The sequence below is a fragment of the Chiloscyllium punctatum genome, chromosome 42, assembly GCF_047496795.1.
Source record: "Chiloscyllium punctatum isolate Juve2018m chromosome 42, sChiPun1.3, whole genome shotgun sequence".
NCBI lineage: Eukaryota > Metazoa > Chordata > Chondrichthyes > Orectolobiformes > Hemiscylliidae > Chiloscyllium > Chiloscyllium punctatum.
The window spans coordinates 38,225,294-38,251,897 of NC_092780.1; positions in this window are offsets into that span (position 1 = coordinate 38,225,294).

A 26,604-nucleotide genomic window follows, 5' to 3' on the forward strand; every position below is an offset into this window, starting at 1 on the left:
AATTGACCTCAATTGGGTGTTGCAGCCTGGCACATTCCAAGGTCCAGGACCATGTGCAGAGGGATGCACTAAACTTGGAGAAAGACCACAGTTTAAAGACTTTCTCCCAAACTTAAACAGGGGCCTGTTCAATTATCAGGCCCTCCTGCTGCCTCAAATGCATGTAAATATAGTCTTGTATAAGTAAGAAATGCCTTGGGTTTGTTTCTTGGTTAGAGTCAAATTCCAATGTTTGTTTCTTCATGTGCTACTGTACAGAGCCAAACTGCTTCAGTGACTATGTAAGTATATAAATATATTTTTATGGATAAAGTATACTTTTGAAATAAGAAAGCAACATGTCAAAGAATAGATAAAAGGAATTGAAGATGACTGGTTGAGAGAATAGTTCATAAAATACTGGAGATCCTGGGTTTTCTGAGTAGGAGGGTAGAGCATGAAAACAAGAAAATAATGTTTAAATCTGTATAACATAATGGATTGGCACCATGCTTTTAAAAAATGTGAAGGCATTGAAAAGAGTTAAAAAATGATTCATGAGAATTTTTCCAGGAATGAGGATCTTCTGTTATGTAGATCAACTGGAAAAGTTGGGACTTTTTTTTGACAAGAGAGAAATTTGGGAGAAGATTTGTTGGAAGTATTCAAAATCAGTAAGCACCGGCTGAAGAGAATCACAGGGAAGCAAACCCACTCCTGATTGAAGGGCTTATGATCAAAACGTTGATTCTCCTATTCCTTGCATACTGCCTGACTGGCTGTGCTTTTCCAGCACCACTCTGATCTCCAGCATCTGCAGTGCTCACTTAAACCCCGGTTAATGTCAGGGAATACTTCTCAATTTTCAGGGACAAAGGAGTAATATGGTGAAGAGCATCTTTGAAGAAAAGGTCAGAAACTGTGATAGAGTCGATACAGTTTGTCCTTGATTAGCAACCTCAAAGAGGTCAATTCTATCTTGCATCGGGCAATTGAAACAATTCTCTGACATAAAATAAGAGCTTGTACTGAATAACCTCATCCAACAGATGGCACTAGCAACCTGCCTGGCCTTTGAGAAATCTCATCAGAGGACACAACAAAATGGCAGTGAGTTAGACAGCAGTACAAAGCAAAATACTGTGGATGCAGCAAATCAGAAATAAAAAGATTAAACCTTACTTAGCAAATCTTTTCAAAGGAATTTAAAAGTGCACTTTTTGGATCCTTTTTTAAAATCATGCTACAAATCAGTTTTGTTTCTCATGTTTAAAAATGGTCAGCAAGAATTATTGCAGCCCAAAGTGGTTTTATGGTTTACTTGGCACTTGAACCAGAGCTGAGATATAGATAACAGACAGAATTGTTCTGACAAAGGGCTACTGGATCCATCTTTCTCTCCACAGTTACTGCCAGACCAGTTGGCTTCTTGAGCAAATACTGTTTTTGCTTCAGATTTCCAACACCTGCGGTTCTTTGTTTTACTTCATTTGTGGGATGTGGGTGTCACAGGCTGGCCAGCATTTGTTGCCTGTGCCAAGTTACCCTTGAGAAGGTGGTGGTGCACTGCCTTCTTGAACCACTGTAGTTCACTTGCTGTGGGTTGACTCACAACATCATAAGAGAGAGAATTCCAGGATTTTGTCACAGCAACAGTGAAGGATCGGCGATATATTTCCAAGTCAGGATGGTGAGCGTCTTGGAGCGGAACCTGAAGGTGACATTGTAGCCAAGTATCTGCTACCATTGTCCTTCAAGATGAACTATTATTGGAGATGAGAAGAATTCTTTTAATGCCATGAATGTTATGACCTGGATTTATTATCTGACAGGGTGAGGTAGGCTCATTCAATATTAAACTTCCAAAGGGAAAGGTGTTCACACTGGAAAAGGAAAATATTGTAGATATATGGGGAAAAGGCAAAGGCAGATGAACAGCTGTTTCACAGAGTCAGTACAGAAACAATAGGCTGCATGGTCTATGATCCATCATTACATAAATGTGGACATGGCCAATGCAGACAGCAGATAAGGACATGACTGGAACTGTGGTTGAAGATCACTCAACTTGTTTTCTCAAAAAAACATATTTAATTTCCAAGATTTTACAAAATGTCATAGTTGAGCCTAGTTTTATCCATCCTGAATCGATATTGAAGTGTACATACCAATGAGAAGAGATTTCTGGGTGGTGATTAGCAATAGCAAGCTAAGATTTTATCATTTCCAAGTCCACAGGAACCCAAGGCCAAACCTACTTCTGCAGTACACCTAGGATGGGCTGGTGTCCTTCTGCCAATTTCCCTTGAGTCAGCAAGAAAAGTGTTATCGCTGAGTCACAGCTAACATCTGAAAAGCAGTTCACTGCCCCAACTAAAATCAGGTAGCCGTGATTTGGAGGAGCCGGTGTTGGACTGGAGTGGACAAAGTTACAAACCACACAACACCAGGTTATAGTCCAACAGCTTTATTTGGAAGCACTAAGCTTCGGAGCACTGCTCCTTCTTCAAGACCTGCTACACAGCCACCTGAAGAATGAGCGGCGCTCTGAAAACCAGTGCTTCCAAATAAACCTGTTGGACTATAACCTGGTGATTTGTAATTAAAATCAGTTAATATAACATGATCCAGAGATAGAGCCTGAAACCAGGTTAGACTGCATAGATCTGTAGCAGATGAAATGCAGTATGTACTTGCTGACTTTATTCCAGGTAATTAAATCTGTTTTGCCTCTAGCAGTGGTGAGACATTCAGATGCGAATCAATACCTTGTGAATCTAGTGTCAAATCCTCAAATCTGTGTGCTGGAGCTGTACAGACAGTGCTCACATGAATGTGAGAGAGTTCACAATGCAACTTCAAAGAGGAGGTTGTAGAATTTAGATCTCAGCTCTAGAAAAAAGCTTGTTTTCCATTACCTCACGTATACACTGTAAAGAAATGGGTTAAAAGGTGTAAATTTAGGTGAAGTTACTTGCAGAAAGCTATAAACATGAAATAGGTAGGGGGAAAATAGAATATGTGAAATCATGAAATAGTTGAAGGTAGTTTTGGCCTCATTCTTTACACAGTAGAAACGAAACGGTATGTTATAGAACATCCATTTCCTACTGGAAGACTTAGGTTATAATTACACCTACTAATTGCCTTAAAAATTTGAAGACGACAAAGAAGGAAGGTTTGAGGAGATAAGGAGCTTCACAATTTTGATGTAAGAATGAATGAGCATAGTGCAGTTTGATACCAGTGCAGATAAATTACACGATGGAGACAGAATGTGTAGGATTGCATGGGACAGCGAATGCAATGAGACAGGAGGATGAGTGAACTGAATGGTTGAGATGAGCAACCAAAAGTAGATGAATAGAATGAAATAGTACAATTAACAACTTCTCAACTTGTATCCCCTCTGCTTTCCTGAATACAAAGATTTTCACAGACATTAGTCTTCCTCAATAACTGGGCATTCATCTTCTGTGAGCCGAAACTTTGTCATTACAATATTAGGCTTAGCCAGTAACCAAATGCATAGGGCTGTCTGGGATACTCCCTATTTAACAGCCAGTTCTATTGACCTCAATAAAATTTAATATTGAGCGGGGGCAAATAATTCCTTACCATTTACATTCCCAGCCTGTCCCAAATGGATAATTAGCTGTTGTATGCCTCAGGAAATTAAAGACCCCTTCCACCCCAGTTATATTCTCTTCCACCCTCTTCTGTTGGGCAGAAGATATGAAGGTTTGTATACACGTACCAATAGTTTAAAGAACAGCATCTTCCCCATTGTTGTTAGATTTCTGAATGGATCCCTCAAATTTTAAATTTAATGTTGATCTCGCTCTCTGTGCACATTCTCTGCAGTTGTAACATTGCTCTGTTCTGTTACCCTAATGCACTTTGGATTGTATGATCTGCCAAAACTTTTTCACTGTACTAGGTACATGTGACAGTAATAAACCAAATCAAATCAAATCAGCTTGTGGCTGTGAGAGTATTACTGCAGACAACATTCCTATTCTTTTTTAAATGGAAATTTCTTCACTAGGAATCACTGGATGACGATCAGGCGTCGGATCCTTGCAAGACTTATTGGACACTTTATAGCACCCGAGCAGCTTTATAAAAATGGAACCAGCTGCAGTGGCCACTCACTCAGGTAGATAATAAATGCTGTTTCTGTAGTTGTGTTCCAAAGCTGTTAGGTAAAAGATAGGCTTTTGAAAAGATAGAAAACCTGAAAGCAAACTTCTTCACAGGCTCCTGTGAGATGTTTCATCGTGTAAATAACTTTACTTAGTAACACGTTATACCCTGAGGCAGCAAAACATTTTACTGTGCGTTTAAATCTGAATGATAAAACACTTGGACCTATGGTTCTCTACTTTGTGGGTTTGTGTTAATGTTAGTGTGAAATGTAAACAAGGCTCACTTTGAACACAAAGCCTGACTGCAGAGGGTTCGATTGTTTTCAAATTAAGCGTGTCATCCTCTCTCATGTGGTAATGAGCAGGTATGAAGAAGGATGTTTGGAAATGTTGCCTTTGCCGCAGGAGCTCAGAAGTTAGATGTGTTGCTTGTTGTTGTCTTCTGCTTTCTCCAGTGCCTTTTGTATAGTGCTCCCTATTGAGTGCAGATGTCTCATGATCCTGTGGACAAGAACCTTTGCATAGTTTAAATATTCCCAGTATCTGATGCCCATCACTGAGTTGGCTCAAAGCTTGACCGTGTGTTAAAGGCCCACATGACCAATGATTTTCCCGTTCATGTGACATCCAGCCCAACATATAACAACACACGTTTTGCAATAACAACAACCTGGATTTATATAACTAAGTAAACAACTTTTAATACAAAAGTGAGGAGGAATGTTTTTGGTCTGCAAAGACGGTGAATCTGTGATATTCTTTCCTGTTAAGGGCGGGTAGTGACTGGGTCATTTAGAGTCATAGAGGTATACACCAGGGAAACAGGTCCTTCGGCCCAACTTGTCAATACCTATCAGGTTTCCGAAACTGAACCAATCCCATTTGCTTGCATTTGCCCCCTGTTTCTCTAAACCTTTTCTATCCATGTACCTGCCCAAATGCCTTTTGAATGTTTTAGTTGTACCCACCTCCAACACTTCCTCTGGCAGCCCATTCCATACACACACCACCCTCTGTCTGAAAACATTGCTCCTCAGGCCCCTTTTAAATATTTCTCCTCTCACCTTAAATTAGGCTATATAATTTTGGACTCCCCTAACCTGGGGGAAAGCCACTGGCTATTTATCCTATCCATGCCCCTCATGATTTTATAAACCTCTAAAAGGTCACCCCTCAGCCTCTGTCACTGCAGGGAAAAGAATCCCAGCCTATCCAGCCTCTCCTTATAACTCAATCCTTGCAGCTTCTGTAACACTCGAGTGAGTATCTTTGCACCCTTTCCAGTTTAATAACATCCTTCCTATAGCAGGGCACCCAGAATTGTACACACAGCTCCAAAAGTTTCCTTACCAATGTCTTGTAAAGCTGTAACATGACATCCCAACTCCTGTACTCAATACTCTGGCCATTGAAGGCAAGCATGCCAAACACCTTCTTCACCACCCTGTCTACCTGTGATGCTACTTTCGAGGACTATCCATCTGCGCCCGTAGGTCTATTCTGTTCCATAATATTCCCCAAGACTCCAACATTAACTTAGAATATTATTTATTTATTATATCGAAGGCTGAGCTAGACAGATTTTTAATAGAATCATGGAGATATACCGCATGGAAACAGACGCTTTGGTCCAACCCGTCCATTTTGACCAGATATTCCACCCCAATCTAGTCCCACCTGCCAGCACCTGGCCCATATCCCTCTAAACCCTTCCTATTCATATACCCATCCAAATGCCTCTTAAATGTTGCAATTGTACCAGCCTCCACCACTTCCTCTGGCAGCTCATTCCATACACGTACCACTCTCTGCATGAAAACGTTGCCCCTTAGGTCTCTTTTATATCTTTCCCTTCACACCCTAAACCTATGCCCTCTAGTTCTGGACTCCCCAACCCCAGGGAAAAGACTTTGTCTATTTATCCTATCAATGCCCCTCATAATTTTGTAAACCTCTATAAGGTCATCCCTCAGCCTCTGACGCTCCAGGGAAAACAACCTCAGCCTGTTCAGCCTCTCCCTGTAGCTCAAATCCTCCAACCCTGGCAACATCCTTGTAAATCATTTCTGAACCCGTTCAAGTTTCACAACATCTTTCCGGAGAAGGACACCGGAATTGCACACAATATTCTAACTGTGGCCTAACCAATGTCCTGTACATCTGCAACATGACCTCCCAACTCCTGTACTCAATACTATGACCAATAAAGGAAAGCATACCAAACACCTTCTTCGCTATCCTATCTACCTGCAACTCCACTTTCAAGGAGCTATGAACCTGCACTCCAAAGTCTCTTTGTTCAGCAACACTACCTAGGACCTTACCATTAAGTGTATAAGTCCTGCTAAGATTTGCTTTCCCAAAATGCAGCACCTTGCATTTATCTGAACTAAACTCCATCTGCCACTTCTCAGCCCATTTGCCCATCTGGTCAAGATCCTGTTGTAATCTGAGGTAACCCTCTTCACTGTCCACCACACCTCCAATTTTGGTGTAATCTGCTTACTAACTTACTAACTGTACCTCTTATGCTCAATCCAAATCATTTATGTAAATGACAAAAACTTTAGGACCCAGCACCGATCCTTGTGGCACTCCACTGGTCACAGGCCTCCAGTCTGAAAAACAACCCTCCACCACCACCCTCTGTCTTCTACCTTTGAGCCAGTTCTGTATCCAAATGGCTAGTTCTCCCTGTATTCCATGAGATCTAACCTCGCTAATCAGTCTCCCATGGGGAACCTTGTTGAACGCCTTACTGAAGTCCATATAGATCACATCTACGGCTCTGTCCTCATCAATCCTCTTTGTTTCTTCCTCAAAAAACTCAATCAAGTTTGTGAGACATGATTTCCCATGCACAAAGCCATGTTGACTATCCCCAATCAGTCCTTACCTTTCCAAATACATGTACATTCTGTCCCTCAGGATTCCCTACAACAACTTGCCCACCACAGAGGTCAGGCTCACTGGTCTATAGTTCCCTGGCTTGTCCTTACCGCGCTTCTTAAACAGTGGCACCACTTTTGCCAACCACCAGTCTTCCGGCACCTCACCTGTGACTATCGATGATACAAATATCTCAGCAAGAGGCCCAGCAATCACTTCTCTTGCTCCCCACAGAGTTCTTGGGTACACCTGATCAGGTCCTGGGGATTTATCCACCTTTAACCATTTCAAGACATCCAGCACTTCCTCCTCTGTAATCTGGACATTTTGCAAGATGTCACCATGTATTTCCCTACAGTCTATATCTTCCATATCCTTTTCCACAGTAAATACTGATGCAAAATACTCATTTAAAATCTCCCCCATTTTCTGTGGCTCCACACAAGGCCACCTTGCTGATCTTTGAGGGGCCCTATTCTTTCCCTAGTTACCCTTTTATCCTTAATATATTTGTAAAAACCCTTTGGATTCTCCTTAATTCTATTTGTCAAAGCTATCTCATGTCCCTGTTTTGCCCTCCTGATTTCTCTCTTAAGTATACTCCTAATTCCTTTATACTCTTCTGAGGATTTACTCGATCTATCCTGTCTATACCTTACATATGCTTTCTTTTTTTTCTTCACCAAACCCTCAATTTCTTTAGTCATCCAGCATTCCCTATACCTACCAGCCTTCCCTTTCACCCTGACAGAATATACTTTTTCTGGATTCTCATTATCTCATTTCTGAAGGCATCCCATTTTCCAGCCATCCCTTTACCTACGAACAAGTGCCTCCAATCAGCTTTTGAAAGTTCTTGCCTAATACCGTCAAAATTGGCCTTTCTCCAATTTAGAACTTCAACTTTTCGATCTGGTCTATCCTTTTCCATCACTATTTTGAAACTTATAGAATTATGGTCGCTGGCCCCAAAGTGCTCCCCCACTGACACCTCAGTCAGCTGCCCTATTTCCTGTCTTATTTCCCAAGACTAGGTCAAGTCTTGCACCTTCTCTGGTAGGTACATCAACATACTGAATCAGAAAATTGTCTTGTACGCACGTAAGAAATTCCTCTCCATCTAAACCCTTAACACAGTCCCAGTCTATGTTTAGAAAGTTAAAATCCCCTACCATAACTACCCTATTATTCTTACAGATAGCTGAGATCTCCTTACAAGTTTGTTTCTCAATTTCCCTCTGACTATTAGAGGGTCTATAATACAATCTCAGTAAGGTGATCATCCCTTTCTTATTTCTCAGTTCCACCCAAATAACTTCTCTGAATGTATTTCTGGGACTATCCTCCCTCAGCACAGCTGCAATACTTTATTCCTTATTTAAAATGCCACTCCCCCTACTCTCTTGCCTCCCTTTCTATCCTTCCTGTAGCATTTGTATCCTGGAACATTAAGCTGCCAGTCCTGGCCGTCCCTGAGCCATGTTTCTGTAATTGCTATGATATCCCAGTCCCATGTTTCTAACCATGCCTTGAGTTCATCTGCCTTCCCTATTAGGCCCCTTGCATTGAAATAAATGCAGTTTAATTTATTAGTCCTACCTTGTCCCTGCCTACCCTGACTGTTTGACTCGCTTCTGTTCTCAACCGTACCAGTCTCAGATCGATCTTTTTCCTCACTATCCCCCTGGGTCCCACCCCCCTACCTTACTAGTTTAAATTCTCCCAAGCAGCTCTAGCAAATTCCCCTGCCAGTATATTAGTCCCCTTGCAATTTAGGTGCAATCCATCCTTTTTGTACAGGTCACTTCTACCCCAAAAGAGATTCCAATGATCCAAAAATGTGAATCCTTCTCCCATACACCAGCACCTCAGCCATGCATTCATCTGCTCTATCCTCCTATTCCTGCCCTTACTAGCTCATAGCACTGGGAGTAATCCAGATATTACTACCCTTGAGGGCCTCCTTTTTAAATTTCTGCCTAACTCTCTGTAATCTTCCTTCAGAATCTCAACCTTTTCCCTTCCTATGTCGTTGGTTCCAATGTGGACAATGACCTCTTGCTGCCCCTCTCCCCTGTGAGAACATTCTGCACCCTCTCTGAGACATCCTTGATCCTGGCACCAGGGAAGCAACATACCATTCTGCTTTCTCGCTGCTTGCCACAGAAACGTCTGTATCTTGGACTACAGAATCCCCTAACGCAATTGATCTCTTGGAACCCGACATACCCCTCATTGCATTAGAGCCACTCTCAATACCAGAAACTTGGCTGTTCGTGCTACATTCCCCTGTGAATCCATTACCCCCTACATTTTCCAAAACAGCATACCTGTTTGAAATGGGTATATCCACTCCTGCACTAGCTGCCTACCTCTCTTACCTTTCCGGGAGTTAACTCATCTATGTGACTGTATCTGAGAATTTCCCCCCTTCCTATAACTGCCATCCATCACATACTGTTGCTGTCGCAAATTCCTCATCGTTTCTATCTATCTCTCCAACCAATCCACTCGATCTGATAAGATTCGCATCCAACAGTGTTTATGGCAGATATAATCCACTGTAACCCTTAAACTCTCTTTAAACTCCCACATCTGACAACAAGTACATATCACTGCAAAGGCCATTTTTGCTCCTTCACAATCTACAGACCCAGAAAATAACACCATCTTATCCCTCTACAAAACACTACCCCAGGTTAAATTAATAGTTATGGCTTATATTTGAAGTTTAATCAAGAGACATATCTCCAATAAACATATAATCAAGAAAGAACCTACTCTACTCACTACTGCAGCCTTTCTATTGGATAGACTTAAAACAACGATTAACTTATCTGATTCTGTGCTGTGAACTTCGCCCAAACAGGTTCCTCCAAGATTAGTTGTGAAATTCACTGTTTGTTAATTTTCCCAGATGCACTCCGATGCCCAGCGATACATGAATTCAAAAACAGCAAAGGCAGTAACTGTGCAGGTTCTCTCTCTCTCTCCCTCCCCTGCACTGTCTTCACCATGTGCTTCCTTTGTCTGTTCTTCTCCCTTTTAAAACTGCTGTTGTTTTGACTTTTTTTTTCCCCAGAATTTCAAAACAATGCAACAGCATATAAAACAGTAATTGCTGCTCCTGGAATTCGAGGAAATCACCTTCAGCACCTAAAATACCTCAAAACAGGAGCAGCTGTTACAGCCAGAAATTGTTCCCGTCCTCATCTGTAAGAGAATCAAGTGTTATGAGGATGAAGTAGGAAAGTGGGTCTAAGGGATTGTCAAATCATTGAATAGGGGAGCAAACTTGGGCCAAATTATCTATTTCTGGTCAGCAAAATGTGTCAAGGCAATTCAAAGGAGGATTACCAAACAGCATGTGAATATTGTCCATATAATGATATCATAAACACGCGTCCAAAATCTTCACAGAGATATTTATGGAGAAGCTTAAGATTGCATTAGTGACCAGAATAAGAGTATTGATGGTAGAGCCATAGAGGTCAAGGTGGGTTTCTCGGGCTGGGGGAAATTCCAAATGGAGGTTGTATAGAAATTTGCAAACATGAGTGTGGTCGGACGAGCCATCCGAAATGATAAAGTTTATGATGGATTTGATGAAAATAGACATGGACTAAAGCATGCTTGGAAATGGAAAGCAGCTTTGATCGAAGTGATTGTGCTAGTCAACATGCTGCAGAATGCAGACAGGCTGCAGCTACCAACAGACAATTTGCAAGCAAACCTGGTAGCTGTAGGCCCTACAATACACACCCGAATCTGGAGAAAATGAGGATTGCAGATGCTAGAGACCAGAGCCGAGAGTGTGGTGCTGGAAAAGCACAGCTGGTCAAGCAGCATCCAAGGAACAGGAGAATCAATGTTTTGGGCATAAGTCCTTCATCAGGAATGAGGCTTGTGGGCCATGGGGGTTGAGAGATAACTGGGGGGGGGGGGGGGGGGGGGGGAGTTGGGTTGGTGGGAAAGTAGCTGGGAATGTGATAGGTAGATGAAGGTGGGGATGAAAGTGATAGGTTGGAGAGGAGGGTGGAACATATAGGTGGGAAGGACGATGGACAGGTCAAGAGGGCAGTGCTGAGTTGGAGGCTTGGGACTGGGATAAGGTAGGGGGAGGGGAAATGAGGAAACTGGTGAAATCCACATTGACCCCCTATGGTTGCAGGGAGCCAAGGCAGAAGATGAGTCATTCTTCCTCCAGACATCAGGTGGTTAAGGTTTGGTGATAGAGAGGGCCCAGGACCTGCATGTCCTAGGTGGAGTGGGAGGGGGAGTTGAAGTGTTTAGCCATGGAGTGTTGAGGGTTGGTTGGTGCTGGTGTCCCAGAGATGTTCTGTGAAACGATCCGCAAGTTAGCGTCCTGTCTCCCCAATGCAGAGGAGACCACATCAGCTGCAACTACAAAGTAGATGACGAGTGTGCAAGTGCAGGTAAATTTCTGTCCGATGTGGAAGGAGATATGCACCCAAATTTGGGTTTGAATGTAAGCAATGAACATTGTCCTCTGGGTAAATGGAAACACCAGGCACAGAGGTGCCTCACACTCTTATTTGGAGGATGCTACATGTGCCCAGCACTACCAGGAATGGTGGCCTAAGGACTACTCTGCCATCAACATGTCAACGCCTGTTTGGGTCCAATTGATCAGGGTGATTGAACCTGATTGATCTATTGGAGGACAGTCAAGATCCTTCCAAAAGGGTGCGAAGACTTTGGAGTATAAGAATTGATGCAACACCACCCTCAGGAGTGGTAACTCGAGCAGTAACTGGAGAGCGGTAATTGCAGAATAGCTACCAAGAAGAGAACCCCTGACATCACTGGGAGAAGACCAGACAGCATCATCACATGGTGCAAGACCAAGTTATTTAACGTGATGGTGAATGATCATCCAGAGTTAGGTTAAAGCACAAGATAGCATTTGTAGTGTAAATTGTAAATTATAGTGTATTTTGTTGTGACAGTATTAATTGTGTCAAATAAATGAATATTATTGTTTATTATTATTAAGAGTCAACACAGTTCTTTTGCTAGATTTAAACTACACCATGTGGCGGGTGCAATATGTGTGGGAATCTGAAAGGTGAGGTGGTGCAATCAGTATTGAGACACATTCTCTGATGCCCTTGAAAGATCTGGGCCATTACTCTGATTTTGTCTCCATTGATGCTGCCAGACCTAATGAGTATTTCCAGAACTTTCTGTTTTATGTTAGATTTCCAGCATCTCCAGTTGATACGATTTTCACAAAGTAACTGACCTGATATGATAGTCCTTATGTTATCTATGCTATTGATATTGGAAATTGTGGTATTGAAGAATCCAGCAGACATTCATTATAACTAACTATTATGCACAAACTACATTCATAGGCATCTCAGTATCTGGGTTAACAATAAGCTATAAAAGTATCATTGAGCACCACACTTCCAGTAGCATGTTATGTTTCAAGTAATCAAAGGGTAAGATGGAGTATGAGACTTTTATACTCTGAGGTCACGTGCTGTGCTGCTGATATCCTGAGCATGTCTCTTAAAGGTATACTGACCTAATTACTTTGCGACATAATATATTCCCTTTTTCAAAGGTAAAAATTAGCACAAATAGATATGCATAGCTGCACATAAGCATATATTGTCAGTTCAATAATTATTCATACAGGTAAACCAAAGCTACAAACTAACATTTCAGATTTCATCATAACAACCCATCCTGATCTGTTGATCTTATACTCAACTGAGGAGGTGTTCTCTGTTGCACTTCTTTGGCAAGTTGGTTGTCTTGCTGTTCATTACTGTCACTTAGAATCACTGCACAACTAGTATTGTCAAAGTTTTCTTCCTCACTTTCCTCTTGCATGATTGGTATGCCACCATTTAAACTAGATGGCATAAGTTTAAGGTGAGATGGGAAAGATTTAAACAGGACCTAAGGGTCAATTTTTTCATGCAGAGAGTAGTGCTTGTATGGAACAAGCTGGCAGAGGCTGGTACAATTACAACATTTAAAAGACATCTGGATGGGTACATGAATCGGAAGTGTTTAGATTAGATTCCCCACAGTGTGGAAACAGGCCCTTCAGCCCAACAAGTCCACACCAACCCTCTGAAGAATGACCCACCCACACCCCTTTTCCCCCTGACTAATGCACCTCACACTGAGCAATTTAACATGGCCAATTCACCTAAACTGCACACCTTTGGACTGTGGGAGGAAACCCATGCAGACACGGGGAGAATGTGCAAACTCCACAAAGACAGTTGCCCGAGATTGGAATTGAACCTGGGACCCTGGTGCTGTGAGGCAGCAGTGTTAACCACTGAGCCACTGTGCTGCCCTATATGATCCAAATGCTGGCAAATGAGACTAGATTAATTTAGAATGTTTGCTCGGCACAGATGAGTTGGACCGAAGGGTCTGTTTCCATGCTGTACATCTCTATGATTCTGTGACTGTAGTCCAAACTGACTTCTGCTTCTTCATAGTGCAGCAACATAATCAGTAATGACTTTGTGTGATCTCAGCTGGTTGCATATTTTAGATCCCTTTACTGGTTTCTCTTTCAAAGAGAGTATTTCTCTTTCAAATTCATGCTCTTTTCCCTGTGCTCTGTTTCAGTAGGTCTCTACCTGCTTTTCATCATGAATACTTTCCTTTATTTTGAAGAAGAAGGCCGTGTGTCTCAGAATGGTTGGACAATTAGTTGTTTGGTGGGGTTTTCTCAAAAGCCTTCTGAGCATAATTTGTGTTGGAGATGGCAATCCCTTCTCCATTGGTGTTGAGTTGCAGCAATGCAATGTAAAAAATCTTCATAATCATTGATTTATAGTCCATACCATTTTTTCTGCTGGATTGTCTGAGCATGGATACCAGGGCAAACATAAGATGTAGATCACACACTAGTTAGTACACGTCTTGAATTGATTTGTCTGTGTATTGTGGTTGTTGTTAGATGATGTCTGATCCAGGATTTTGAATAAACTGAAAATAGTCTGCTTATGTTTAAATGCTTATGTTTAAATAAGGCACTCTTAGAAATTTCTTGTATATAGAAATAAATTTCATTCTAAACAAAAAGAAATGAACTATGTCTTCTTGATGATTAATACAATATCTACAAATCTATATAGTTGTGTGTACTCACATAAACTAATGCTTCTCATTGTCCAAATTCTCAAATATCCAATGCTGCTGTCTCATCAGCTTTCAATCAGATTTCCAAATATCTACCAACAAGCTGTTGGAGTCTGTTTTATAGTTGGCCACCACTGTTAACTGTGCCATTCAATGTGACCATTTGGGGGCAAATCCAATTTAATATCCCTATTTACCATGGCTCAGGGTTCCATCAAGCCTCCTTAGTGGGTCTGCCTGCAGTTCCAGCAGAGTCCACAATTGTGCTCCGGCATGATGAGACAGTTGGAGCGTCTGGGTGGGATGCATTCAGAGGATGGGTGCAGACTCAATGGGCCAAATGGCAGTTCAAGAGACAGCTGAATACTCCCTCCTTAGGGGCAACCACAGATAGGCAATAAGTGTTGGTCCAGCCTGTGATGCCCACATCCTGCAAACAATTAAAGAAAACATTGCAGACATTGCTGACCATTAAAAAGAGAGATCAGGATGGGAGACAGGTGAGAAATTGCAACAAGTGCTTCTCCAATACAACTGTTGATAAGGATGGTTATCAGCAATTTGTGTCTAAAGAAATGATGATCACAGACTATTTTAAACAGCCAAAGAGATAAGTCATTATTCTCTGAGATAGGGGGCACTCCCAGACTTTATTTATGGGGAAAAATAAATGAATTTCTACCAGGAAATAAGTTAATTTCTTGCATGCTGACAAAAGAGATATTTGGAAAAAGTATAGAGATGCCACTAGTTGCAGTTCATATGCAAAATAAACTTGTACTAAGCTTTGTGTCTGGATATAAGCGTGCTAATGGCAATGATGATGTGAATATTTTTGGTGGGATTAATTTGTCTGACAGCAAGTTATTCCCCCCATCCCCAAATAGAAAAGGGCAGAAGAGACTGGAAAGGCTGGAGAAAGCTAGCAGTAAATAGCAGAAGGCAAAGAACTGACAGAAGTTCCAAAGACCTTTAAGGCACAGTAAAGGTTTGGGATGGCTCAAAGATGGTTATCTGAGAAAAATCATCAGAAGAGACGTATAGAGACTGGGAACTGAGAGAGATTCAGAAACAGTACAGTGGTCCTGAAAACCCATGAAGTTTAGGATGGCTCATGAAAGGTCCTGAATTAAACAGGGATAAAGGCAGGTCCATAGTATCAGAAAGGGTAGGACAGAACCCGAAGGAATTAGGCCATTACCCATCCGTTCTTATCCAGGATGTGAACGTCCCTGCGAGACTGGCAATTGTTGCCCATTTCTATTTGTCCTTCATTTCAGAAGACAATTAAAAGTCAACCATTTGCTCTGAATCTGGAGTCACACATCTATCACACCTAAGGATGACATTTATGGACCAGATGGGCTTTTTTTTGCAACACTCACTAACGGCTCCATGATCACCATTAGAATAGATTTTAAAACCATTTTTTAAGTTAATTCAAATTTCACCATTTGTTGTTGTGTGATTAAAACGCATGCTCCCTAAGATGTATTAGTTAATTAGTTAAACAAATCAAACAACCATGACAATTAAGGATGGTTCACTGATAACAGAGGACAAATAGAGTGTTGCTGTGGAATGAGTTGGTCTTGTTCAGGGCAGAATCCTGCTCTCTGGCTGAAGTATCAGAGAACCCTTCCCTGAGCCTTCCTCCTCTTCTTCTGGTCCATCTTCCATCGTAGGAAACTATTATTTAGGACCATTTGATGAGAACACCCCTCTACCCCTGACATTATTGTCATATCATATTTCTAGGGGCAGGTTACTTACTCTGTATCAACGAATTGCCTAACTGCTTTTGGCCAATGGAACAACTGTCCATGACCGTTGGATGACCTTTGTTCCCTTTACCTGCTTTCATCTAAGAGTTCATTTACTATTCTTTCTAAGAACATAATACTTCTTATTTTTGTAAACAACATTGATAATAGAAACAAAAACAGAAGTTACTGGAAAATCTCAGCAGGTCTGGCAGCATTAATGAAGAGAAATCAAAGTTAATGTTTTCGGTCCGATGACCTTTCCGCAGAACTGGTCACTGGACCCTAAACGTAACTTTGATTTCTCTTCACACATGCTGCCAGACCTGCTGAGCTTTTCCAGCAATTTCTGTTTTTGTTTCTGATATACAGCATCTACAGTTTTGGTTTTTTACACTGATACTAGGGTGCATTTGGCACCAGATAAATTGTTGATACCATTTAACAAACATCAGCGTTTTTCGTAATTCTTCCCTTTTGATTTTCCATGCTAGAATTTTGGAGATGTATACATTACTGTAATAGCTGTTAAATGAACTCTCATGTGACACAGTAAATACCAGGAAAATTCAGCTTTTAAGGAATCTCAATTTCCAACATTATTTAATGTTCCCAGTGTATACTACAACTGCCTTGTAGTATACACTGGAACAGCAGCAAGGTTTTCTAGTGTAAGTGGTAACATATTATTGTGGATAGAGTATGATTGGTGACTAGGAAACGGGGTGGGCATAAATGGGTTATATTCAGGTTGGCAGAATGTGACAAATGGTATGTTGCAGGAATTAGTATTAGGGTCTTAATTATTTACAATTTATAATACTGTCTTGAATGAATGAATTGAATGTACAGGAGCTAAATGTGCTGATGATACAAATGTAAGAAGGAAATACAGTTATGAAGAGGACATAAAGTGTCTGCCAAGGGATAGAGACTGGTTAACTGAGTGTGGAATGAAACCAGCATATGGAGTTTAATGTGGGAAAATGTGAATTTGTCCACTTTGACAGGAAGTAGCAGAATACTTAAGTGGAGCGAGAACTCTTAAGATACAGAAGGACTTGTTTGCTGTGGTACATGAATCACAAGAAAAGTAGCATCCAGTTACAACAAGGAAGGCGAATGAAATGTTGCCATTTTTGTGTGAGGAATGGAATATAAAAACAGAAGAGTTGGCTCCAGTTGAGTAGAGCATTGGTGAGACCATATCTAGAATACTGCGTACAGGGTCAGTCAAAGGTTGTGATTGCATTTGAGGCAGTTCAGTGGAGTTTCACTCAACCAATTCCTCATTCAGGGAATTATTTGTGAGGAAAGGTTGGACAGCTGGGAGTTTAGAAGAATGAGAAGCAATTTTATTGAGATGTATAATCTGCTGAGATTTCTTGAGAAGGGTGCTGAAAGGATGCTTCCCTTTGTGAGGAGAGACTAGGACGAGGAATCTCCCATTTAAGACTGAGATGGGAAGCATTTCGTTCTCTCAGAGGCTGCTATCTTCTCAAGAGAGAAGTGGAGACAGAATCAGTGAATATTTGTTAAGGTCCAGTTAGATTCTTCACTAACAAGGGAATCCATGGGTTATTGGGGATTGGAGGAAGTGAGGAGTTGAAGTGACCTTAAGTGGTCAAATACATACTCCTAATTTGTACATTAATTATTTTCTCTGACCTCAAACTACTTCTTGGAAATCAGGTAAAGGAGGGAGTGAATCATACTCTAGCTATTCCTGACCAACGCCTCCTGGCTATTTACCGACCTGGTAAAGGCTGAATTCTGATGGTGGGTTCTGGATGATCTATTTTCTTCCCTGATATCATTTTCCAATATGAAACTCAGGTAAAGCTAAATGAGAAATGCTTTTTCAAGTTTGCCATCATCTGAGCAATTTGATACAATGTGGTGCTGCAGGTGCTTCCAATGAAAGCAATCAATTTTATGGCTAGTAGCTCCCCACGTGATTGTGTCTAAATTGTAGTAAGACCTTAATGTGATTAACCAGGTAAAGATGACTTACATCACTAAAATGCATGAACTAACCCATGAGGTGTTTACGCTGTTGACAATCATTTCATATGAAACTTAACATGTCGGAATGTTTCTAATGTTGTGGAACCTTCCTCAGGTCTGTTAGCGTCTGCCCTCAGTATTGTTGGTTCGGGAGAGATTACAGAGACCACTGTGAGGAGGAGCTTAATGGAAATATGAGCCTTACCAATTCTAATTACAACTCTGGTTTCCTGGTTTTCAACCGCTAGGGAAATTGAGCAAAGACTGCTGATTTTAATACTTGAAATGTTCATTCACTGACTATAGGTTTTCAGCTGCATCCTACTAGAATGAAGCTTGTACTAAGCTTGAAGGCCACATTTGCAGGTACAACAAGCCCTATTTGATTTCTATTACAGCATGGAAGTGGGATATTGCTGCTAATATTAACACCCGCTGGCATACCAGCACAACCAGAGAATTTGGAGTAGGTACTTGTCCCTGCTAGTCTCAGATGTTCCAATGCACTCTTGGATTGTCTTCTATATTCTAAGCTCTGTAAACCTACGGTCATCCAAAATCCTGCTGCTTGAATCTTAGTGTGCACAAGGTCCTGTTCCCCTACTCCTTTATACTTGCTCACCTACATAGGCTCCAAGTTAAGCAACACTTCCATACTAAAATTGTCATCCTTGGTCTAAAGTCTTTTCCTAGCCTGTTGCTCCTCCTTTCTAACTAATCTCTTCCTGTCTAGCCACCTCAGAACTCATGACACCAGAGAAGAAAAACATTGTCTTTAATCCTGAGGGACTGCCGAAGAACTCCTTCCAATCTCATAACTCTGAGACCTCTGCACTCCTCGATTTCTGGCCTTTTTGCATCCCTAATTTTAAGGCTCTACCATTCCTGATCACACCTAAGGCTGCCTGTCCCAAAACTATGGAATTCCCTTCCTAAATCTATCCATGTTTCCAACTCAGTATCCTCATGTAAGACACCCACCTTTTTCCTTTTGTCTTGATCTGAAACGTCCAATACCCTTGATTAGTCAATTCTCAGCATTGAGCCTCTTGCAACTATATCCTTCTAATGATTATCCAATGATATTCATCTATTTTTATTTCTGCCAATAATTCATGTCTTATTATGAATGCTACATGCACTCAGCCTTTAAATTTGTCTTTCTATCATTAATTTTTCCAACTCTGACCCTACTTGCTGGTGTACTCTTTGTTTCTTTGCAATCTGCCTTCTGGTGGTTCAGTAGTTAGCACTGGTGCTGCAAAGTGCCAGGGACCCACGTTCAATTCCACCCCCAGGCAACTGTCACTTGGAGTTTGCACATTCTCCCTGCGTCTGCATGGGTTTCCTCCAGGAGTTCCAGTTTCCTCCCACAGTCCAAAGATGTGCAAGTGGGTTGGATTGACCCCATTCCAAATTTGCCCATAGTATCCACAGATGTGCAGGCTAGGTGGGTCGCCATGGGAAATACAGGGTTGCAGTCTGGATGTGATGCTATTCAGAGAGTCAGTGTGAACTTGATGGGATGAATGGCCTGCTCCCACAAGGTTAGGGTTTCTGTAATTACCTATGGTAGTGAAATCAGTGCAAGTTATTAGCTGTGAAGCTGCCCTGCAATTATTTTATTCTTTCACTGGATGTGGATATCATTGGTTAGTCATAGAGTCTTAGCGTTCTACAGCATGGAGACAGGCTCTTAGGCCCAGACTGATTCATACCAATCCCATTTCCTTGCACTTGGCCCATATCCTTCTGAACCTTTCCTATCCATGTGTTTGTCCAAATGCCTTTTAAATATTGTTAACGTACCCACCTCAATCACATCTGCTGGCAGCTCATTCCATATGCTTACCACCGTCTGTGTAAAAGAGTTGCCCCTCAGGTTCCCTTTTATTCTTTCCCCTCTAACCTTAAACTTATGCCCTCCATTCCTCGATTCCCCAAAAATGGGGAAAAGACTATCATTTGTGAGGCACAATATCCTATGCAGAAAGCCATGCTGACTACTCCTAATCAAAATCTGTCTTTCCAAATGCATGTACATCTTATCCGTCAGAGTCATCTCAAGTAACTTACCCACCACATATGTTAATCTTAAGGTCTATAGTTCTCAGGCTTTCTTTTAGAGCCCTTCTTAAACAAGGGCACAACATTTGCTACCCTTCAGTGTTCCAGGACCTCACCGATGGCTAATGATGATACAAAAATATCAGCCAGGGTCCCCGCAATTTCTCCTCTAACCTCTTGCAGTGTTCTTGGATATAACTGGTCAGGACCAGGAGGTTTATCTAACTTCATACATTTGAATATATTTAACACCTCCTCAACTGTGAACTGGTCCATCCCCAAGGTATTATCAAGATATTACCACTAACTTCCCCAAGTTCCCAAGTCTTCATTTCTTTCTCCATGGTAAACACGGAGGAGAAATAGTCATTGAGGACCTCGACCATCTCCTGCGGTTCTACACACTCTTGTCCACTTTGGTCTTCGAGGTGTCCTATTCTCTCCCTAGTTACTCTTTTTCTTTTAATATACTTAAAGAAACTCTTTGGATTCACCATAACCTTATCATCCAAGGCCCTTTTTTGTCCTCCTGATTTCCTTCTTCAGTAAACTCCTGTATCCCTATATACCTGCAGGGATTCCCTTGATCCTTTATGCCTGTACCTGAACCATGCCTCCTTCATTTTTCTGGTCGAAGCATCAATATTTCTTGTCATTCAGGATTCCTTATTCCTGTCAACCTTGCCCTTCATCCTCATAGGAACATACAGACCTTGAACTCCAGCTATCTCACTTTTAAAGGCATCCCACTTCCCGGAAACAAACTACTCTAATCTACCCCTGCAAGATCCTGTCTAATTTCATCAAAATTCACCTTACCCCAATTTAGAATTTGAACCTGTGGACCAGTTTTGTCCCACTCCATAACTATTTTAAAATTAATAGAAGTATGGTCACTGGTCCCAAGGTGATTCTCCACTGTCACCTCCATTACCTGGCCTGCCCTATTTCCTAAGAATAGGACAAGCTTTGCCCCTTCCCACATAGGACCCTTTTTCTACTGCTTGAAGAAACTTTCCAGAAACACACTTCACAAATTCCACCCCATCTAAGCCTTTAATGCTCTGGCAGTCCCAGTCTATGTTAGGAAAATAAAAATCCCCTGCTAGGACAACCCTACTGTTCCTGCAGGTCTCCCCCGTTTCCCTGTATATTTGTTCCTCTAATTCCCATTGACTGTTTGGGGCCTATTAGTACAATCGTAATAATGTCACCATTTCCTTTTATTTCTTAGCTCCACCCACAAAGCCTCACTGGATGATCCTTCAGTTATTTCATCTCTGATTACTGCTGTAATACTCGACTTAATAGAAAATGCAACTCCCCCTCCCCTCCTTTCACCACCTCTGTCCTCCCAAAAGCACCTGTACCCTGGCAGATTAAGCTGACAGGCCTGTCCCTCCCTTAGCCATGTTTCTGTAATGGCTATAATACCCCACGTACTTATCCATGCCCTGAGTTCATCAGCCTTACCTATCAGCTCTCTTGCTTTGAAATGGATGCAATTTAATCTAACAGACATTCATTGCTCCCTGTTGTTGCACATTCCTGATTGCTACTGAGAAGATGATGGTTTTCCACCTTCATGGACTGCTGCAGTCCAAATGGTGTAGTTACACCCACAATGATGCGAGGAAGGAAATTGCATAATTTCATTTGAATCACATATGAATAGCAGAAAGTGGATATGCAGTTGCAGCATATAAAAAGAAAGGCAAATGGAATCCTGGCATTTATTGCAGAAGGACTAGATTATAAAGGTAAAGAAGTCTTGTTCCAATTATATAAGACATTGGTGAGACCATGTCTGGAAGATTGTGTCCAGTTTTGGTTTCCTTACTTGACGCAGGATGTGGTGGCAGTTCAGACGAGGTAGAGCTGAAAATGTGTTGCTGGAAAAGCACAGCAGGTCGGGCAGCACCCAAGGAGCAGGGGAATCGATGTTTCAGGCATGAGCCCTTCTTCAGGAATGAGGAGAGTATGCCAAGCGGGCTAAGATAAAAGGTAGGGAGGACGGACTTGGGGGAGGGGCGGTGGGAATGTGATAGGTGGAAGGAGGTTAAGGTGAGGGTGATAAGGTGAGGGTGATAGGCTGGAGTAGGGGTGGGGGCGGAGAGGTCAGGAAGAAGATTGCAGGTTAGGAAGGTGGTCCTGAGTTCGAGGGTTGGGACTGAGACAAGGTGGGGGGAGGGGAAATGAGGAAACTGGAGAAATCTGAGTTCATCCCTTGTGGTTGTAGCGTTCCGAGGTGGAAGATGAGGCGCTCTTCCTCCAGCCATCGTGTTGCTATGGTCTGGTGATGGAGGAGTCCAAGGACCTGCATGTCCTTGGCGGAGTGGGAGGGGGAGTTGAAGTGTTGAGCCACGGGGTGGTTGGGTTGGTTGGCCCGGGTGTTCCCAGAGGTGTTCTCTGAAACGTTCCGCAAGTAGGCGGCCTGTCTCCCCAATATAGAGGAGGCCACATCGGGGACAGCGGATGCAGTAAATGATGTGTGTGGAGGTGCAGGTGAATTTGTGACAGATATGGAATGATCCCTTGGGGCCTTGGAGGGAGGTAAGGGGGGAGGTGTGGGCGCATTTCTTGCGGTTGCAGGGGAAGGTGCAGGGAGTGGAGGTTGGGTTGGTGGGGGGGCATGGACCTGATGAGGGAGTCACGGAGGGAGTGGTCTTTTCGGAATGCTGATAGGGGAGGGGAGGGAACTATAACCCTGGTGGTGGGGTCTGTTTGGAGGTGTTGGGTCCAAATTTTGTTGGTCTGAATGTAGTCCGGAGTCCGTACGGGGTCAGTCGGTTCCATAGGCAGGTGCTGAGGAAGGAAATGTGGCTGTGGTAGCGAGTCTGTTTGAGAAAGTGGCTGAAGAGTTTCTGGGCAGAAGAGATGACCTGGGATGTGCAGTGAAAGAGGGACTCACTGAAATCCTTGTAGAGGGAGGAAGAGAGCTTCTTCAAGGAAGGCATCCTTGTAAGAGGATTCGCAGTAGGTTAAAATCTTCGAGGAGAAAGAGGACGTACACCAGGTTGATTCCAGGGATGAAAGAGCTGTTGTATGAGGAGCGGTTCAATAGCTTGGTCTTGTACTCACTGGAGTTCAGAAAAATGAGAGGCAACTGATTGAGCAATATAAAATGCTAAGGGGGATTGATAAGGTGATGTTGGGCAGATGTTTCCCATGTGGGACAGTCGAGAACAAGAGTTCATAGATATAGAGTCAGAGGAGGTCGGTTCAAAACTGAGATGAGAAGAAACTACTTCTCTCAGAGGGTTATGAATCTGTGTAACTCACTGCCCCACGGTGTAGTTGAGGCAGAATCAGTCAAAAGATTCAAGAAAGAAATAAATACATTTCTGATGAAAGAGGATAAGGGCTATGGGGAGCAGGCAGGAGAGTGGAGTTGAAACCAGGAGAGATCAGCCATGATCGTGGCAAAGTGGACTTGAAGGGCTGAGTTGCCTACTCCCACTCCTACGAACTTCAAGGATTTTGACTGTGCAATAGCAAAGGAACAGCGATATGGCTCCGAGCTCACTGGCCACAGTCATCTTTGTACTAACCATGATAGTTCATCCTTATGTTGTTTGGGGGTTTTATATCCCCTCTGATGAGGAGAGGGACCCTCCATCTGCAAACTGCACTAAGTTTCAATCCAGAATTCAGAGTGGAGATATAGCCTCCATTATCTGGGTCTATACAGAGCAGGGTCTTCAAGCTGCACTTTCTCATATAGAGAGCAGAGTCAGAGGCTCAGCCTCTGCAATTAAATATTCAATAATATAAACAAGTAAGAGCATGAGTCAGAGAGAAGTTGACGATTCCCATGGGATCGAGGTAGCGTGAAGGTAACCCACCATCATTATCAAGGGGTTGCTAACAACCTCTCATGTTGTTAATGGTTGTCATCAGGTAGGTGAAAACCACTGTTTTGAAACTTCCTTTCATGTTGCAGATGAAACAATAAAAATCAGCTGGGCTCGGAGACAAGACTTGAAAGACTCGGGTGTATAAAATCTGCATTGTAAAACGGACATTGTGCTGTGATCAGGAATTTTTTCAAAAAAAAAGATCAAACAAGTGAAACACATGCCGTGGCCTAATAAGAGAAAAATATAATTCATCAACTAATAAGGGAGACACAGATCAGAAATCCCAAGTTTAGTAAATTATTTAACTCTAGCTGTTCAGACATGTAATGGCACACCTCTGGCAGAGATAGGACTTGACTGGACCACGACCACTGTGCCACAAAATTCCTCTTCAAATCCCAGTTGATTCATTCCATTATATTTAGATTCAGCGCCTCCAGCTCGGGATTTGAAAACCGGCTTGGTTTCCTGCTCCTGATCTCTCTCTAATTAACACAGCTTCACAAAAGTATATGTCAGTGCAGCTCATTGGTAGCATGTAGTATATTGAGTTAGAAGGTTGTGAGTCCCATAATCTAGGTTAGGTTCCCAGTGCACTGTCCAGGGAGTGTAGCACTGTCAGAGGTCTATGCTTCCAGATAAAACATTCATTCAAAATCCCTTCTGCCCTCATACATGGATGTATAAGATTATATGGCACTATGATCAATGTAGTTGACTCTTAAATACCTTCTCGCAAGCCTGTCAGATCAAAGACATGGTGGTTCAGTGGTTAACACTGCTGTCTCACGGCACCAGAGATCCTGGTTCAGTCCCAGCCTCGGTTGACTGTCTGTGTGGAGTTTGCACATTCTCCTCGTGTCTGCGTGGATTTCCTTTGAGCGCTCAGGTTTCCTCCCATGGTCCAAAGATGTGCAGGTTAGGTGAATTGGCCATGCTAAATTGCCCATAGTGTTCAGGGATGTGTAGGTTAGGTGCATTAGTTAGGGGTAAATATAGGGTAGGGGGAATAGGTCTGGGTGGGTTACCCTTTGGAGGGTCAGTGTGGACTTGTTGAGCCAAATGGCCTTTTCCATACTATAGAAATTCTATGATTCTGACCCAAATGACAATTGGGGATGGGCAACAAATCCTGACTTTGCCGGGCACACTCATCCAATGAAAGAATAAATGAAAACAAATGACTCCTGAACATTACTTCTCTCTTAGCAAGGTGATTTACTGGTGACTGTGCCATTTCTGTTTGAGGGAGCTTGCTGCACACAAGTCAGTATTTGAATTTTTTACATTATAACAGTGACTGCATTTCAAAAGTATTTAATTGACTGTAAAATCAGAAAATTCTGTGGTTGACCTCATTCTTTTTTAAGGTAACAATGCTGTGACAGATAACAAGAAGGAAAAATATATTTGAGCCCAGCCTCACCAGTCTACTTGTAACAGATGCATCTGTCCATGACAGTATTGATCCAAGTGACAACTGCACAGTCCTTGGGGAGATAAGGCCTTACCCTCAAATTGAACATACCTTCCATCATGGCACTCTCACTGTGCCAAATTGGATAGATTGGAACAGACCAAGCAACTCAACTAGGTTTCCACGAGATGCGGGAGCCATGCTTAGCCACTTCAGTAAGTTTGTGGCCCAGCATATCCCTCACTCTACTATTGTCATCAAGGCACAAGATCAACCTGATTTAATGAAGAGGTCAGGAGACCATGCCAGGAGCAACACCAAGCATATCGAAAAGTGAGGCGTCAACACGATGAGACTACAAACAGGACTACTTGCCAATCGATGGAAAAAGCATGCAAATGACAGAGCTATGTGATCTGACAATTAACAGACCAGATCTGAGTTCTGCAGTACTGTCACAATCCGTCATGAATGGAGTGGTTAATTAAATACCAGCAAGAGATTGAAGCTTCACAAATATCCCCAGTTATAAAGATGGAGCTCAACACATCAGTACAAAAGACAAAGCTGAAGCATAGATGGAGTGATCCATTGCAGTCTCTGAATAACTACACAGAGGCTGATATACCATCACCACTCCCCCCACCCCTTTATTTACAAATGAGCAGTCCTTGACTTTAGTAATGCCTCACAGAGAGTAGGTATTAAAATGTCAGTATCTCTGACACTCACCCTTTTATCTGTCAACCAGGCCTCCCTGTTTGGACCAGATTAACAGACCCAATGAGAGAACTCATATACTATGAGGGCCAGCGGGCTGACCTCATTATAATTGCTACAGTCTCCTCTTGAGATACCCAGCATCACAGATATCAGTCTTCAACCAATGCAATTCACTGCGTGTGCTATCAAGAAATAATTGAAGACATGTTGGCTATGGGTCCTGACAACATTCTGACAATAGTACCAAAGTCCTGTGCTCTAGAACTGGCTGCATCCTGAACCATGTTTTTCCAGTTCAACTAAAACACTGGTGTCTATGCTATAATGTGGAAAATTGCTCAGGTATGCCCTGTCCACAAAAAGAACAGCTACTACCCAAGCAAATACCACCCTTTCATCTACTCTTGATCATGAGAAAAATGATGGAGTGGATCAATGGCAGTGCTATCAAGTGGCATTTGCAAACGAATAACTTTCTCACTGATGCTCAAATGGGATTCTGTTAAGCCCACTCTATTCCAGATCACATTACAGCCTTGATCCAAAACACCAGATGAAAGAGCTGAAGTCCAGTGTTGAAGTAGGATTGACTTCCTATGACAAGAAGGCAA